Source organism: Meleagris gallopavo, chromosome 2, assembly GCF_905368555.1.
Source record: "Meleagris gallopavo chromosome 2, MGAL_WU_HG_1.1, whole genome shotgun sequence".
Lineage (NCBI taxonomy): Eukaryota > Metazoa > Chordata > Aves > Galliformes > Phasianidae > Meleagris > Meleagris gallopavo.
Genome location: NC_139405.1, coordinates 6,900,501 through 6,915,815, shown reverse-complemented (window position 1 = coordinate 6,915,815; position 15,315 = coordinate 6,900,501). Strand labels below are relative to the sequence as shown.

General features: G+C 43.7%; 1 long non-coding RNA gene across 1 annotated transcript in view; it reads left to right on the top strand.

The window, feature by feature from the left end:
- Window positions 1–14,040, top strand: part of LOC146544854 (uncharacterized) — a 312,668-nt gene extending 298,628 nt beyond the window's left edge. The window contains exon 5 of the long non-coding RNA XR_014881834.1: window positions 12,329–14,040. This is a non-coding gene — a long non-coding RNA (uncharacterized LOC146544854). The remainder of the gene's footprint in view (window positions 1–12,328) is intronic.
- The last annotated feature ends 1,275 nt before the right edge of the window (window positions 14,041–15,315 follow it).

Genomic DNA, 15,315 nt, shown 5'->3' with positions numbered 1-15,315 from the left:
TTAATCAGCCCAAGGTAAGTGCTGCTTCTGTATCATATTTTAATCTGATTCTTTCTGCAGTGTTAGAGAAATTATATCTGTGGCTGAAATAACATTTAGAAAAGAAATTGTTTGCCAAGCGAACGAGACAATCAAACCAGTCACTGAGAGCTGAGAACTAGCTGTGGGTTTCATTTACCTTTATTATCAGTACATTTCTGCACAATCACTGCAAGCCCAACTGGTGGAACATTACCAAGAACGTCCCAGGTAATGGAAGGGCATCGATGTTTGTTTGTTTTGTGTTTAGTCTGGAGGAGCCCTGCTCTTAGCAAGACCTGCCTATTACCAGGTCAGTAACCCGATACATTCCTCCTGAGAGCAAACCATGGGCTTCAGAAGGCCGTGCTAATGTCTGTGGCACAGCCTAGCAGCCAGCATGGCATGCTGCTGCTTTCTGAACACTGGGAAGCAGAGTGACCTTTGAAAAATTTAAAGAAACCTGCGTTTTGCGCATGTGCATGTGAATATGAGCAAGAGTAGCTTTCTAGCAACTCAACAAAGCTTGGGCTTTTTTTTAAAGAAAAACAACAAAATGAGATCTCACCTTTGGTTGAAAGAGTGTGAATGGGAGCTTGGAGTGGAGTTCAAACATCCTCCGCAATCACAGCGCCCATTTCCTTGAACGTTGCAGAAGGAGGTTGGGTGGCAAATGTATTTAAGACTCGGAGGAAAAGGGCTGTTAAGTCGACCTTGGTAACTTAACTGAAACAGTATATGTGTAAATCCATCGCAAATCCCCAGCCTTTTACAACTCTTGTCCCGATGGAAATCAGATCACAGAACTGTTTACAAGAGACCACGATTCAGATGGATAAAGAGCCATGACAGCAGAGCCCATATTATTTGAAATTCTAGTAACCCAAGCCTAAGTAAATATTCTAAAAGCAAAATAAAAGGGATTAGGTAATTATTATTACGTGATCATACTTAGAATATTTGGTATTTGGTAGAGAATGATTTCACTGTACATGCCGGTGCTTTGCCGCTCTGCAATCAGTTGTAATCTTCGTTGTTTAAAGCTAATGTTACTGTTAAAAAAAAAAAAAAAAGCATATATCTGTTTTACCCTGAGCTTTAGATGTCCTCAATAGTCATCTTTAAAGCCACTGGAAGTAGCGCCATAAAAATATTTTACAGCATTATTTAATGTATGAGCTAATCCCCAGCTAATGGTCCATTTTTACCATTTTTCTGCATGGGGAGGAGCAGGGAGGCTGGGGATCCTGCTCCTGTTCGGCCACGAGCCCATAGGCACAGCCATCCTCAGAGCAGGGACAAAAGGGACCCAACCGAAGCGTCAGTAAAATTCTTGGCATTGTGAACAAACACTGTGTGTTAATCAGCACTTCAATTAATCTTCCACAAATAATATTTTATGAGCTTATTCTTGAAAATAGTTAAACTCATGTAAGCTTTTTTTTTTCTTTCTTCCTCCCCGAAGTCACTTTGAAATATTTACTACAAACAGATGTGAGTACAGTTGAAGAATTAAATTTCGTTCTTGGGGAAATCATTATTTTACAATTAATAATTGTGAAATGGGAGGGGGCTGGCCTGCATACCTGATGCTATATAGACAGCCCCCAACGTGCTTGGGTGAAATTTGGCTTTGATGCTTCTTGTTGCTGTTGAGCCTTAGTTTGGTGGTGGTGATATCCTTAGAGATTCTTGCCCAGAGGATGCTGTAATGGGACATGAGGTTTGTTAAAGAGTGAATCAGTAGCAGTGAGGTATTCACCTCTTAGGCATGAGCATGGAGATGGAGGATATTTACTGCCATCTGTGGTGGTACAGTGGCAGGGTGGGCACCCATACCTCAAACCAACACTTCCAATGTGCACTGCAATGCTGTTGTTTAATATGTTAATTTCATGTATTTTCCATACTGCCAGGAAGCCCAAAACACAATGCATGTAGGGAAAATACTGACTTTTCTAATGTAGACAAGGACTGTGCTGGGGATTTGTGAGTGGCTGTCCTGAGATGCTGCATCTGAGGGACGTGCAGCTATCACGATCTCATGAGGCCAGTCCCCAACCTGCTGCTTGGAACAGAGCAGGACAAGGTGTTGTGTGGGTACCAGTGCCCGTTTTCACATCCAGAAGAGCCGATGTGTGGTTCTGTGTGATCATGGATGCTGTAGGCAGCTGTATTGATGGCTGTAGGTAAAAGAAAGTCATCAGAGCTGCTGAAATCCTGACAGAGAGTTGTGTTAGGGAAATTGCCTGGTTGCTGCTCCACGTGCTCCTGTTCCACTAACCTCCTGGCCCGGGCATCGGAAATTATTGCAGCTTCAATTATCAGGCGATAGATGGCCCCTTGCTGAAAGCAGGGAAGTGAATGGCAATCCTAATTAGATCCTGATCCCGGGGACCTGAGTCTCTCGTTTCCAGTCCCTGCACAGCAGAAACTCCCATGATTTAAGTGGAATTGTGTCTGACTTGCACTGTGAGAAAACTAGGGATCGAGCCAGTGGTGCCTTTGCAGAGAAGCATTTGCTCTCCTGCTCTATGGGAACAAGATCATCCTGCTCAGCATGCTGTGGGATGGTGATGTGAGTTCCCAGGTGGCCTTTGTACTGTTCATTTGTTGGGCACATGGCTGGAGTGAAGCTGCCCAAGGAACAACCTGTACCTGTGCCCCATTTATTGCCCCCAGCCTGAAGGCAGATGAAGCTGTTGTGAGAGAGCAGTGAAAGAGAAGGTCAGTGCCTGTCGGAGGCTGCTCAGAAATAGCCTGAGGGAACATTAAGAGTGACCTGCCCAAGCGGCTGAGCTGTGCTGCAGTTTGCTTTAGCACACAGGAGCAAAGCAGTCATTGCTGGGGAGCTGTCCCAGCCTCTGCGTGCACCATGGAGGGACCTCCTTGGGATTACCTTTCCTCTGAATCTGTAATCTGAGTGTCTGACAGTTCCTGGAGCCCATAAATGTGTGTCTTCCAGCTTTCCTTGCATCTAAGCGGTCTCCCTTTGGACACTGCAGGAATAGTTCCCAATGTGACCCGAAGCACTGCAGCTGTAGGCATTTCCCATTTGAACTAAAACAAGGAGATAGAGGTATCCTTCCACCCACCTGGCCCTAGGGAATTGGGCAACTCTTTGCTGCCTGCAGGCATTGGCACGTCCTGCCCAGTGCCATCCCCGTCAGCTCAGAGATGCTGCAAACCCCAGAACCTGGCATTACTGTTTTCCCACAGTAATCTGCACATAAATCCCTAGAAGTCACAAGTTAGCATTTTCTCCTAGCATCAGCTAAATAAGTGATGCTATCTCTACTGTCATCGTGCCTTGCTAATTTTAGCTCAGATGCACTTTTTATTTCTTCGGGAGAGCAATAAAACCTTCTTCCAGCATCTCATTTTATTCCCCTTTGAAGCCCGAACAAATTAGCAATGTTGAGAACTTTATTTTAAGAGTTCATTAAGCCCTTAACAGTAAATCCTTTTCTCACGTTCCAGATGTTGTGGTTTCCTTGACCTCGGTTTGTATTTCCCTGTGATGTGAACAAGCCGACGTCTCATTCTGGCCTTACTGATAGCTCCAGCGAGCCAAGGAGAGGGGGACATTAGCTACCTTCTGAAACCTTTTGGGACAGAGAATGAGAGAACTTGGTGCTGTCCTACCAACTCAGTGCTTTGGCTGTAGGCATCATGCATTGCTTCATGCCCTGACCACTGCAGAGCTATTTTTACATATTGAATGCTTTTCCCCCAATATATTTTTCATTCCCTTCCCTTCCACTTGAGCACTTTGCATTTCAGAGGTAGCGTTCACCTGCATTTGAGAATGTATAAGCACTGCCCTTGAATAAATTAAGCACGTTGTTTCATCAGTGTGTCCAAATGGGCACAAATGCTGCTTTCCTGCTTGGATTCTCCAGGGAGTTCTCAACATGGTGCAATTCAGCAGTTTGGCCAGTCCCTTGGATTTGAGTGCTGTTAATTACGTATTACACGTATTAATTAAGCACCAAACGTATCTATTCTCTTTCAGCCAATGGTGAATCACTGTAAATGTAATTTGTGCGTTTTATCCTCTTCAAACGTTGGACTTTTTTTGAAGACAAGCACCTGCAAGCCTTTTAGGAGGTGTTACTCCTGCTGTTACTGACATTTTAATAAATGCAGAAATAAATGCTCCCCACCAAATTGTCTAATGTCAACACTTACCTCATCGAAAGAAGTGAGTCAGTTTGAGCTGAATTTACAACACGTGCTGTACCTATGGCTGCCCAATGGGAAGCGCATCCACTCTCCTATCCATTTTTCCTGTTTTCTTTGAAACCATAGTAACTATCGGGCTGTGTTCATAAATATTACAATGAATATTTGTCTTTGTGCGCCTGCACAGGGAAACGTGTGAAAAATGAATCAAAGATAGCAACAATCCATAAAGAGAAAAAATGAATTCTTTTCCACATAGTCTATAGGACTGTCCTGCACGTAAGACAGCAGCTGTGCACAAATATTCCACCATGGGGCAAAACAAACATGATAGAGGGGAATGCCCAGCTCCAGGAGAGCTCCATCACTGGGTGACTTCTTGCTTTGGAGACCATCTCGAGGCATTGACAGCAGTGCCCTGCAAGAGTCTGCTTTGCTTTCTGGGTAGGAGTCTCAGATGGGCTTACCTTGGCATTTCAGTCAGCTGAGGAACCAGGGAGGCAGAGAGATGTTTAAAAGCGGATGAACCCAACTCTGGCTTTGGAAACCCTCCTAAAGGAAGCTGTATACAATTCTTTATTTTTAGAGTAGATATTTACTTTGGCAGGCTAATGTGTCAGCTTTCTGGTATGCTATCCATTGGCCAAAAACAGTCTGATGTGAAGGAAGCATCCAAATATGATGGTCATGGAGACTGGTTATGCACTAGGTTTGGGTTTGATGAAATCAAGTAACTCACTGGCTTGGGAGAAGTGAAGAACAGAAGAAGCTGCATTTTCTCTCCAACCCCACCACTGGATAAATAGCATCTGGAGCCCTGAAATTTCCAGTTTCAAGTTTTTTTTTTTTATATATAAGAAACAGTAGTTGAGACACGTAGCTGAGATATCTCAGTTTAAGAAGATATGAAAAATTGGCCAGAAGCATTTTGAAAATGTAAATACTTTCTAGTATTTTTTTGAGGAGGAGAAGTGCATGGCTATGGGGGCACTTCACTTCTTCTGTTTTCTTTTTGTTGCACATCTAAGGATGAAAACAGTGGAGAAAAGTTACCAGAGCTTCAGGCATTTTATCCACTTTTAATTCAGGGCTTCATCACTTTCTCAGTTTCACCAGTGGAGCACCAGACTAAATTTGTCTTCTTTGTACTTGACAGCCACGAGTCTCCTCTGCACCAAGTCAGGCAGCAACTTACTGCTGCTGATGCAATTCCAAAGTGAAGTGTACACAAGGTATGATAGTGAGCCAGAGCCTAAAACCGGTGCCCAGCATCGTGCTGCAATGGCCTGACAAAAACATTGGGTTAGTGTGCCAGCCTTTTCTGACTCTCTAGCTTCTGTTTTCACTGGGGATGAGGGTTGAGGTGAGGTTGGATCTGAAACACTCATGAAAATATCCACTATTATGATGCTCACGCTAAGCACTGGGAGCAGGCAGTACAGCCAGGGTACGGGTCTCCAAGCTCACTTCGCACTTCAGAGCAGCCCTACAGGACTGATGGAGAAAGCCAGATCAAATCACTGCATGTCTGGGAGAACATCCTGATTCTGACACTCACTTTCAGCATGGACTGAGACTGAGCTTCTGCGCTGTCTGGAGTGGTTTGCCCTGCTCCAGAGCTGCAGTATGGGGAAGGGATTGTGCCTGCAATGTTCTGTGAATGGGCAGAGAGAAGGGACAGAGGGGAGTAGAGCCCTCGTCATCAGGGAAGAGAGGTTTTCCTCTTCTCTCTTCAGACAGATTGCTGCTTGTCCCAGAAAAACACATAATGCACAGTCAAGTGGAAGGAAGAAAAGAGGCCGGAGGAACATCTTTTTAAGGACTGGTTTGGGCAGCAGGAGGGGGAAGCAAAATTTTAAAAAAGAAGACTTTTTTTGTGAATTCAGGTATTTCTGGCTAGTCAAAATGTTTTGCAGAGGAGGCTCCTTTCTTGTCCCCATTTAGCTAGACAATACAAGCCCACAAATAAATTCAATTCTTCCTTTGACTTCGCTGCATCCTCTTTTTGTGTCCTTTGCCCATTGTGTTTGGAGTCAGCTGCAGTGCTCGCCTATAGCTTCACTGACCCCATTTGAGCCTAAAGAGTTTCCCACCCACTCACCCCAGGCAATAAAGCCTTTCTTTAGGCGTGGGGCTTATAGCTCTCAAACCACGCCGTTGGATAAATAGCATCTGGAGCCCTCAAATATTCCAAAGAGTTATCCAAATGTTCATCACTAAAGAAAACTCATGGCTTTTGACTCTTGCTGCTCAAAGGGAAAGGCATTATCAGGATGTTGCTCAGGGGAAGAGAGATGTAGTGCCTTGGATGTGAACGCAAGGGCTGCTGCATGGTGTAGCAGCACCCAGCCTGGGAACAAGTTTTGTGGCCACAACTGGAGGAAGCAGTCAATGTTCATGGATGTCAGATAATCCACTGTGACATACAATCCAAAAACGTAAGGCTGACGGATATTCCTGGCACCACGTGCCGGTGCTGAGAGCAGATTATGCATTTTTTAATGTTTGATGCTCTTTCAACAGTTAAAAGCCATTTTGGGCAACAGATAGCTCTGAAGATATTTTAAATAATAATTTTTTACCACTGGGGCTTATCAGCACTTCATTTCAAGAAGCAGCATCACAGAAGGCAGAAGGCTCTCCAAGGACCGAGTTCTGATCTCACTTACACCTATTTATATCCGGAGTAACTCAGCTGAAGCAAATGGAATTTACTCCTGCATTGAGCAAGTGTAACTGAGAGCAGAATTTAAAGCCTCCTCCGTTCAGCACACCCCTATGTCTCTTTTATGGACTGAGCTGTTTGCACAGCCCAAGTTGCTGCTGGGGCAGAGGGAGGCTGGAGCAGCTGAGTTCTGTAGCCTGTGCAAGCAGGACCCAGCAGTAGGGTGGGGAGGAGCAGAGCCACCACTTGTATGGGTGAATGTCCAAAATTAATTTATAATTGTACTTATAGGTAAGTGGGATCTGTACGCACCACGGTAGGAAGCTCTGGTTCTATCAACCTGCCACCAGCCCTGGGTCTACATTTCCCATGCTGCCAGCCCCGCCTCGTGTATTACAAGTGGCTGTGGCTCTGCAGAGCTCCCTTGATGCAAACGTTTCTCTCTCTCAGGCAATTGCATTTCCCACTAAAGGCTGCGCTCTGCTTTTTCTGCCCTGCTGGCAGCACAAATGTGCCAATCTCATTCTCAAGGCATGGTTCCTGTTGTGGGATCAAATGTTAGGATTTTAAAAGCTAAAGTTTGATGTGGATGAACAACTGCCTATAAAACGCATTAAGCTCTTACCCTGTAATGTATTTAATTTCACACTGACTGATGGTATTGCCCCTGAATGGATTACGGCAGGGGGCTGCCATTGTCCTACTAAACCACACTGGTTAAATAATACTTTGGAGTCTAAAGCTGCTCTGGGAGCATTTCATATTGGCTAACATGAGAAATGAATACCTAGCTTTTCTGGGATCATTTTGGGTTGCTTTTGAAAAAAAATAAAAAAAAATAAAAAATAAAAATTAAATACACGTTGCACTGGTTTATAGAGCAAGCAGGTTTTGCAGGGGAACAGGAGCCCCAAATGGTGCAAGGACAGTCCTGGAGCACCTCCCAGCATATGTTCCCCTAAGGTCCTCCGCAGGTGTCTGGAGCTTGCTCTGTATTTGTTCAAGCAGTGTCTCCTTGACATGAGTGCCCAAAGGGTCGAGGTGCTGCTTAGAGCTCAGGCGAGTTAGTGTCTCCATAGTCTGGCTGAGGAGCTTCCATACAGGGCTTGCTTTCTTTTTTAAATTATTACTAATTAATGGAGATTGCTATACATCTACTGCTTAATCTCCCTTCTCTTTGTCTCTAACACTGAGGGAAATCATGAGCTACTTAGTGGAGTTTTACATTCTGCACCCCAAATCCTGGGCACCACTGGTCACTGGGACATGTTCTGTCCTCAGCAGAGTCACTTGAGGAAGGTCTGTGCTTAAATGTAAGGTCTGAGCACATGGATCATATCCTGTGTCACACTGATCCCTGCTGTATGACAACTCCAAATCAAGGAGGATTTCTCAAGTCCGTGCAACAGCAAGAAAATTCTACTCCCTTTGAAGTCATTTTAAAAGCATGTGCCTTATCTGTGTAAATACATATACTCACATATAGAAATTTCTGTAGCGTGGTGGAGCATTGCCCGTGCATGCATGGCTGGGACCGTGATCGTCTGCAGTGTGCTGAAGCACGAGCCCTTAGCAACTTTGCTTATTGCATTAGGAAAAATTAAAAGATCTTTTCTTTCTTTACAAAGGGAAAGAGTTGTGATAAGAAAAGGCTAAGGAGGTATTAAAGCCCCGCTAGTCTTTTTTTGTTTTGTTCCCCCCCCCTCCCAAACATCAGCAGAGCCAGGAAAGAATGCTGGAAGTCATCAGAGGCATGGCTGGGATAGAGAGTGTTAATTCTTCCATATCTAAGCCTCTTTGTCGAAATTCCCTTTGTCTCTTGCCCCAAGTCATTAAACACTAATCCCATCACTCTTCCTAATCCGCTGCAGTGGAGCCAGAGTTCAGTTTCCGAAACTGTCTTTGTTGCTCTCCTAATAGACAGCTTGCTCTGGATTTCAGTTGGTTCGGTCATATTTAGGGCTTTCCAGTGCAGTTCTTTAATGAAGTGCCATTAATGAAACTTTTCCTCCTTCATGCAGCGTGCACGGGCATCAATTGGTTTAGTGTTAAGTAGGGTAAGGTGCCTAGTCATCTTAGCAGCCTTTGCAAAATATGACTGTCAAAGGCAAAACCTAGGAAACAAGACCATTGAAGAATATAGCCACTGAAGTACTCATTTAATTACTAAGGATTTACAAAAGAAAATCTGTTCTTTGTGGCTTACAAAAGACAACAAGCTCAGAAGAGATGGCAAAGGGTTTGGGACCTCTTCCTTTTTCTCCCTCCCCCCTCATCCCAACAAATCCCAGAAGAGGAAATGTGGCTGAGCAAAGGCACCAAAGCCCATTGTCAGCTCTTCCCAACCTGCCTCAGGAACACAAACTTTAGGAGCAGTAGTTGTTCCACTGCTGGGTGAAATAGACTTGGAGTCTCCTCCTGCCAGGGGAGGTGGCCCAGTTACCCAGATACATTCTGTAGTGGCAGAAAGTCAAGCATCAGTCTGGTCCTCTGCAATGGAAACCCAAACTTCTTTGTAATGATGATGTTTTAGAAAGGGCAGTTCCCCTCATTTAGTTACACTGGTTTTGCTTCTGAGAAGCTCACCACAGTCAGCTTAAAAATATTACCATAAGTATAGATTCTGCGTGCAAGTTTCAGTATAACAGTATCACCTGTGGAATGTTCCAGATATGCTTTCATTGAGTTAACCAAAGGATCTTTCCACTCAAACCTTGAGATTTGGATAGAATCTTTGACCCCCATGTTCTCAGCAGGACACAAAATAACCAAACAAAGGCTGGGGTGCAGAACACTATTGAAGCTGATAAATCTGCTGGCTGTTGAAGTCTTTCCTGTGATACGAACTATCTCATTACCAGCTCACTTGTGATAGGAAATAAACCGCATCTCATTGTACAGCACACTTTCCATACGCTCTGTTTTACTCTGTTCACATGCCATATAAATGAGATCCAGGTTTGATTATTAAGCAGTTTAATTGCTTTGGCAAAGATGACATTACAGTGCCCGAGAACTGAGTGTGCCAGAGGAGGATATTCCTTTAAAGGCTGTCTTCTAACAACTGGCAGGTCTGTGTTTGGTTAGCTTGGATCGTAGTTTTCCCTCATTTGGGATCAGTTTATTTTGGGTTTCTTTGCATTTTTTTGTTTATGTTCCTATATTCTTGGATTTTGTTCTGTTTTGTTGCCAAAATGTTCTGGCAGGTGACACCCTAACTTGATCTTCTTCAAACATTTCAGTGCAATTATGCTTCCTCTCATTTTAGCCAGCTCAGTAACTTGCTTTACTAAAAATCTCTCAAATCCCCTGGGAAAATAAATCAGATCCATTTACAAACGGAATAAATCACAACAAAGTGATTCATCTGCAAATGAAACCACAGTATTCTCTGTAGATAAAGAAAAACAACTGCATTTTGCCACTTCATCAGGGTTTCTTTTCCTCTCTCAAATTTTAACGTACATCTACTGTTGGCAATAAAAGTTACGGTTGCATGTTGTTAAAATTTGTTCATATGCTTCAGCACTTCTACTTTCCTTGTAATTGACTTGCCAAGTCTCTTACTTTGGGGAATTGGAACGGCTTTCATATGCAGTGAGGAAAAATTTCCTGAACGAGTTACTTAAAAATATGTATGTATGTCCATGTGTACGTGTGTATGTATATATGTACATATATAGGTATACTTATACACACATATATAAAAAACACATCCTGGTGTCGTTTACTGGCTGTGCTGGAGCAGCATAATCAAGCAGCATCACCAGCTGAATCCCAGCTCTCTCCTACACTCTGACCCTTTAAACTCAGTCCTCCTTCAAGTTGCTGTGCCCACGGTGAATTAGCTCCCCATGGCTGCAACTTGGCAGAGCTTTCCATTTAATCTGTCCCTTCCTTTCCATTTCTAACTACTGACTTTTTGTCCACTCCTTTTCTCTGCTGTCCTCAAGTGCAGCTCGGATATAACAGGAGTGTTGGGTGGGCTGAGTGACTTTTGGCTGATGCCTTCAGCAAGGCCCATGAAGGTTTGATAATCATTAAAAAAGGTGCTGGGGATGAGCACCCAAAACAAGGAATAATGGCTGGCTTTCTGCAAACTAGATGTAACGCTAAGGTTAAGAATTAGGTCTTCTACTATTTACAGGTCAAGGCTATATGCACAGGTTGGTGGGGAGTGTGCTTGGCTTGGCTGGCTGCCATTTGGAGGTGAGCTTTTGTGCCCATTTGTACAAATGAGTGAATTCCCTTGAATTTCAACCTAGCCAGGTCTTGGGAAAATCATCTAGGCAGCCACCTCTGGAGGTAATGGAAAGATCTTGCTATTGATCAATATTGATTTGTTGATGCTGCCATCAATGAAACATCTGTTTGTTTCCTGTGCCATGGTTGCTTTTTCCTCCTGCTAGTCCCATGCGGGACTCCTTGCATGTGGAATTTTCTCATGAAGCCCTTGCCGTAGCTTCAACAAAAGGAGATGAAGAATTTCCTTTCCTTTGCTAGTGGTGGCATTCAGACAGAAAGAGAACCCCTCAAAAACGTAAGAGCTTTTGTAAAAACATGAGAAAGGCATTTAAAGCCTTTTCAAAGAAAGAAAACATCAATGTAAAGCCTCCTATAGTTGTCTGCTGGTGCGGTCTCTCTTGATTTGGAGAGGTTTTGTTAACCTTGGGGGGAGGGAAGCAGAATTAAGGTTTTTGCTGGGTTTTATTGTCCTCCTAGTTTGTTTTGAGTTTTGTGATATCTTCTTTTTCATCAGTACATACATGGACCATGATAATTCTCAACCATTTATATACCCCTCTAGAAGCATCACTTTTCAAGCAGGAAAATGCTCAAGTGTGTTGCTTTGGCCCATTCCCTTGGTACATGAAAAGAGTTTTCACTTAGATAACGTGTTTATCAAGTCATGTAGAGTCAAGTAATGAGTTTGCATGATGATGTCACCGAATCAGGTGTCACCTGGAGAAGTGACCATTGGTGGCTTTGTCCAAGAGGATGGGACAGAGTGAGGTAGGGAGCTTTCAGAGTACCCTTCCACTGGTGCCAGCCCACCAGTACAAGGGGTTGATTGTCCTGGTGGAAGTCTGGCCTGTCCTCCCAAGCATCTCTATTGTTTGACTATGGAATCCTCTATTTGTGAACACAGTTTTCCCAGCAGAAATGTTTATAGGAGTGTGAAGGAGAGATTAATCAGCCCTGGTTCCAAAAAAAAATGTACTCCACGACCTTAGATGTCATGAATGGTTCCAGATTTAAAATTGCCCCCGTGAAAGGAAGTGCTGAAGCTTAAAATTATCCTACAAGAAATGCTCATACAAAGATTTGTCTTTCAAAGGGGTTTGCACATCAAGTTTGTGCTGCTCAAAGGACTACAGTGCAGCGTGTCTTCTTTGATGATGGAAATATTACTCTCTTGCCTGGCTTTTATTTTATGTTTGTTTTCACTTCTCCCTCCAGCAGGCTCCAGCACCACTTTTGAAAAATGCTAATTGCCCATACATTCCCAATGGAGGAGTGGTGGCCACACCACAGCCTGCTGCTGGAAGGGCGGGGATGGGCTGGCTGTGCCCAAGAGTTTTCCAGGAGAAGCACTTGGACAGCACAGCTCCTGGTGCCTCGGCCATAAATCTTCTCTGGGAGCACTGCCTGCTTTATCGACTCTGCCATTTTCTCGCAGACAATTCAACCTGCCCTGTTGCCTCTTGTAGAAGAAGAGAAACCATGACTTGCTCTGGAGAGGGCTTAAGTTTTCTGTAACGTCAGGATTAAATGAGCAAAAAGGTTGATAGGATGAGATTCTTTCAAGCTAGAGAGTGCTGCCAGCCTTCCACTATCTGCAAATAGAAAGTAGAGGGCAATCAGATTTTTACCCATGTTTTTTGAGGGAAGGGATAGAAATAATCAGTTTAATATGCAGCAAAGGAGATTGAGATTAGATACTAGAGAAATATGTATCAGAAATAGTTAAGCTCTTGAGCAGACTGTTCAGTAACTGTCTGAAGCATCTCTGTGGGAGACACATCTGTAAAGGCTGGCCCTAAGGAGATGGGGTCCTGCCTCCAGCAGATGATGTGGGTGCTCCATTTGACTTCACATTGGTTCATGCTGGGGAGGTTATGGGTGTTCAATTATCCGAATTAAGTAGCTGCCAGTGATTGTAATCTTGGAGACTTCTGCTCTATGGGTCAAGCGTGGACGGGACAGCACCGAGGAAATGTGCAGCTGTACAGTTTTAGCTGAGCTTTGTTGCTGTCCTTACTACATCTCCAGAGTTGCCCATCTAAGCTTCACGGTGAGTGAGGCTTTCAGATTTCCTGCATTCTGGAGGCAGCACTCCTCAGGGCAAGCTGAGAGACACCAGCAGAGGTGATCTTCACCACAAAGAAATCTGTGACTGAGCTGTCACATAGGGAAAAATATTTTCCTTGATAAGAAAGGCATCTCTCTGCATCAAGAGAAAATGGGGAGCTAGGAGTCATACAGCAATTGTATAGAACATCCAGAAAGTGCATTAATGAAGTACTTCCACTGTTCCATGTTTTTCTGATTTTGAGAACGTCACATGTAGAACAGAATCATGCGGTTACTAATTATGACTACCAAAGTGCAATTTGTAATAAGACTAGCAGATGTTTGCAGCACTAAATATGAAACAAAAGTCAGATCAAGCCCAGCTCTTTCTGCCCAGTACGTATACACTCCAGTCACATAGGATGTGTGTTTTTGTTTGGGACAAGTTAGTTCTCTTTCGCCTCATGACATGATCTGAAAGATGAGGTTGCAGAAGACTGTGATAGTCCTTTTGCTCATGCTGGGATTTTGATTTTGACTTCAGCTGGGCAAAGAGGAGCCATTGATTGCAATGGGACAGGATCAGACCTTCTGTTTTGTTTTAGTTGGGATTTTAAAGGCTGTGTGAAAATCAGAAAAGTTTGTTTTGACCAAAATGCCTGTGATGAACTGAGGGACAGTCATTTGCACTCATGTGAGAAGAGACCTGTGAAGAGCCATCAATCCTGCTTGTGACAGCTTATTGACACTTGCTGGTCTTTAGGATTTGTTTCTTAAAATGCTAATGCAGACGAGTTCCTGTCTGTTGTGGGAGAATATGGTGAAACTTTGTTAGATGAGACGCTCTTGTGCAAATAAATGTTTCCTGTAAGAAAGCATTTGGCTTGAATCTTTTTTCTCTCTCTCTTTTTTTTTAATCTCCTAAATTGTTTCCCTATGTCCTTAGTGACACCCTTAGAAAAAAAAATAAAAATTGATCATCATAAAAAATAAAAGTCAATCTCACGCATGCCAGAGGCAATTGGATATTTATAATATAACCTACCAAGGATGGGAGCACTGGAATAATATACGTGAGTGATGGCATGAAGGATGCTTTTCTGCACTGTTTACATCTTGGGGGGCAGTATCTGAAAATCAGGGCCCTGCCTTTTCTCTATGTGCATTGACAAGCATGTGGTGCTCTCCTAGGAGCTGGTTTGCCCCAGCAGCCCAGGCTAAAACATTCCCTGCACTTTAGTTTTGCTGTGTGCTTCACTCAGCCCATCTGGTCACCATTCTGCACCCTGGGCATGGCTGCATTTAATGGTGAAATGATTTCTGCATGTATACAGTTGGTAGAGTGTTTTGCATACTGCATGTGCTCAAGGTATTACATATGAAAGGCATTATGTAAGATTACAGGGAAAGAAAAATACTCTCTTAAAAATTGTCCGTAATTGCCCAGAATGCTCTTGTGACACCATTTTTTGATGCAGGATTCTAAACGACGGCTCTGAAACTCTATAGTCTTTAATTTGCATTTTAAATTTTATCCGCTATGCAGTCCTTTGATTTTGGTGTCATTATTGGCATCTCAGATGTCCCTCCTAGAGCCCAAACCTGTTGAGTCCAGTCAAACAAAGACAGCTTGGAATAAACAAAATGCACAAAGCTGAGAAGCTTGGGGACATCAGGGTAAGACAGCCGTGCTGCTGAAAGTGTTCACTCCTTCATATGGCACAAACATGCTGCAGCAGCATCGTGCAATCACTCTGCATCCACCCCACTGTGTCCCACCACAACTGGAGCAATGCAGCTTATGCTGTGGGGATGGAAATCTCAGCCAAAATATGGGCAACACTTTGAGCTGTTTTTGTGAGAGTTCGGCTTGAAAGAAAAGAAGGCTGCAGAGCAGAACTAGGGCCCTGTTTGGTTAAATCCAAGCTGTGTCCCTTTGCAGGTTTTGGAGCAAGGTTTCTTGAATGCAATCCGTGCACCCGCCCACCCGCACTTGTGCTGGAACAGGAATGCTCCACTGGCTTTGCAGGGTTTCAGAGTCATGCATCATTTCCATCTAAAAATAATCCCAAATGTGGTGTGGTATTATTGAATCCAACTTTAACCGTGCTTCCAAGCAGCGCCTAGCAAAGAAGTGATGCTGCATCACATTT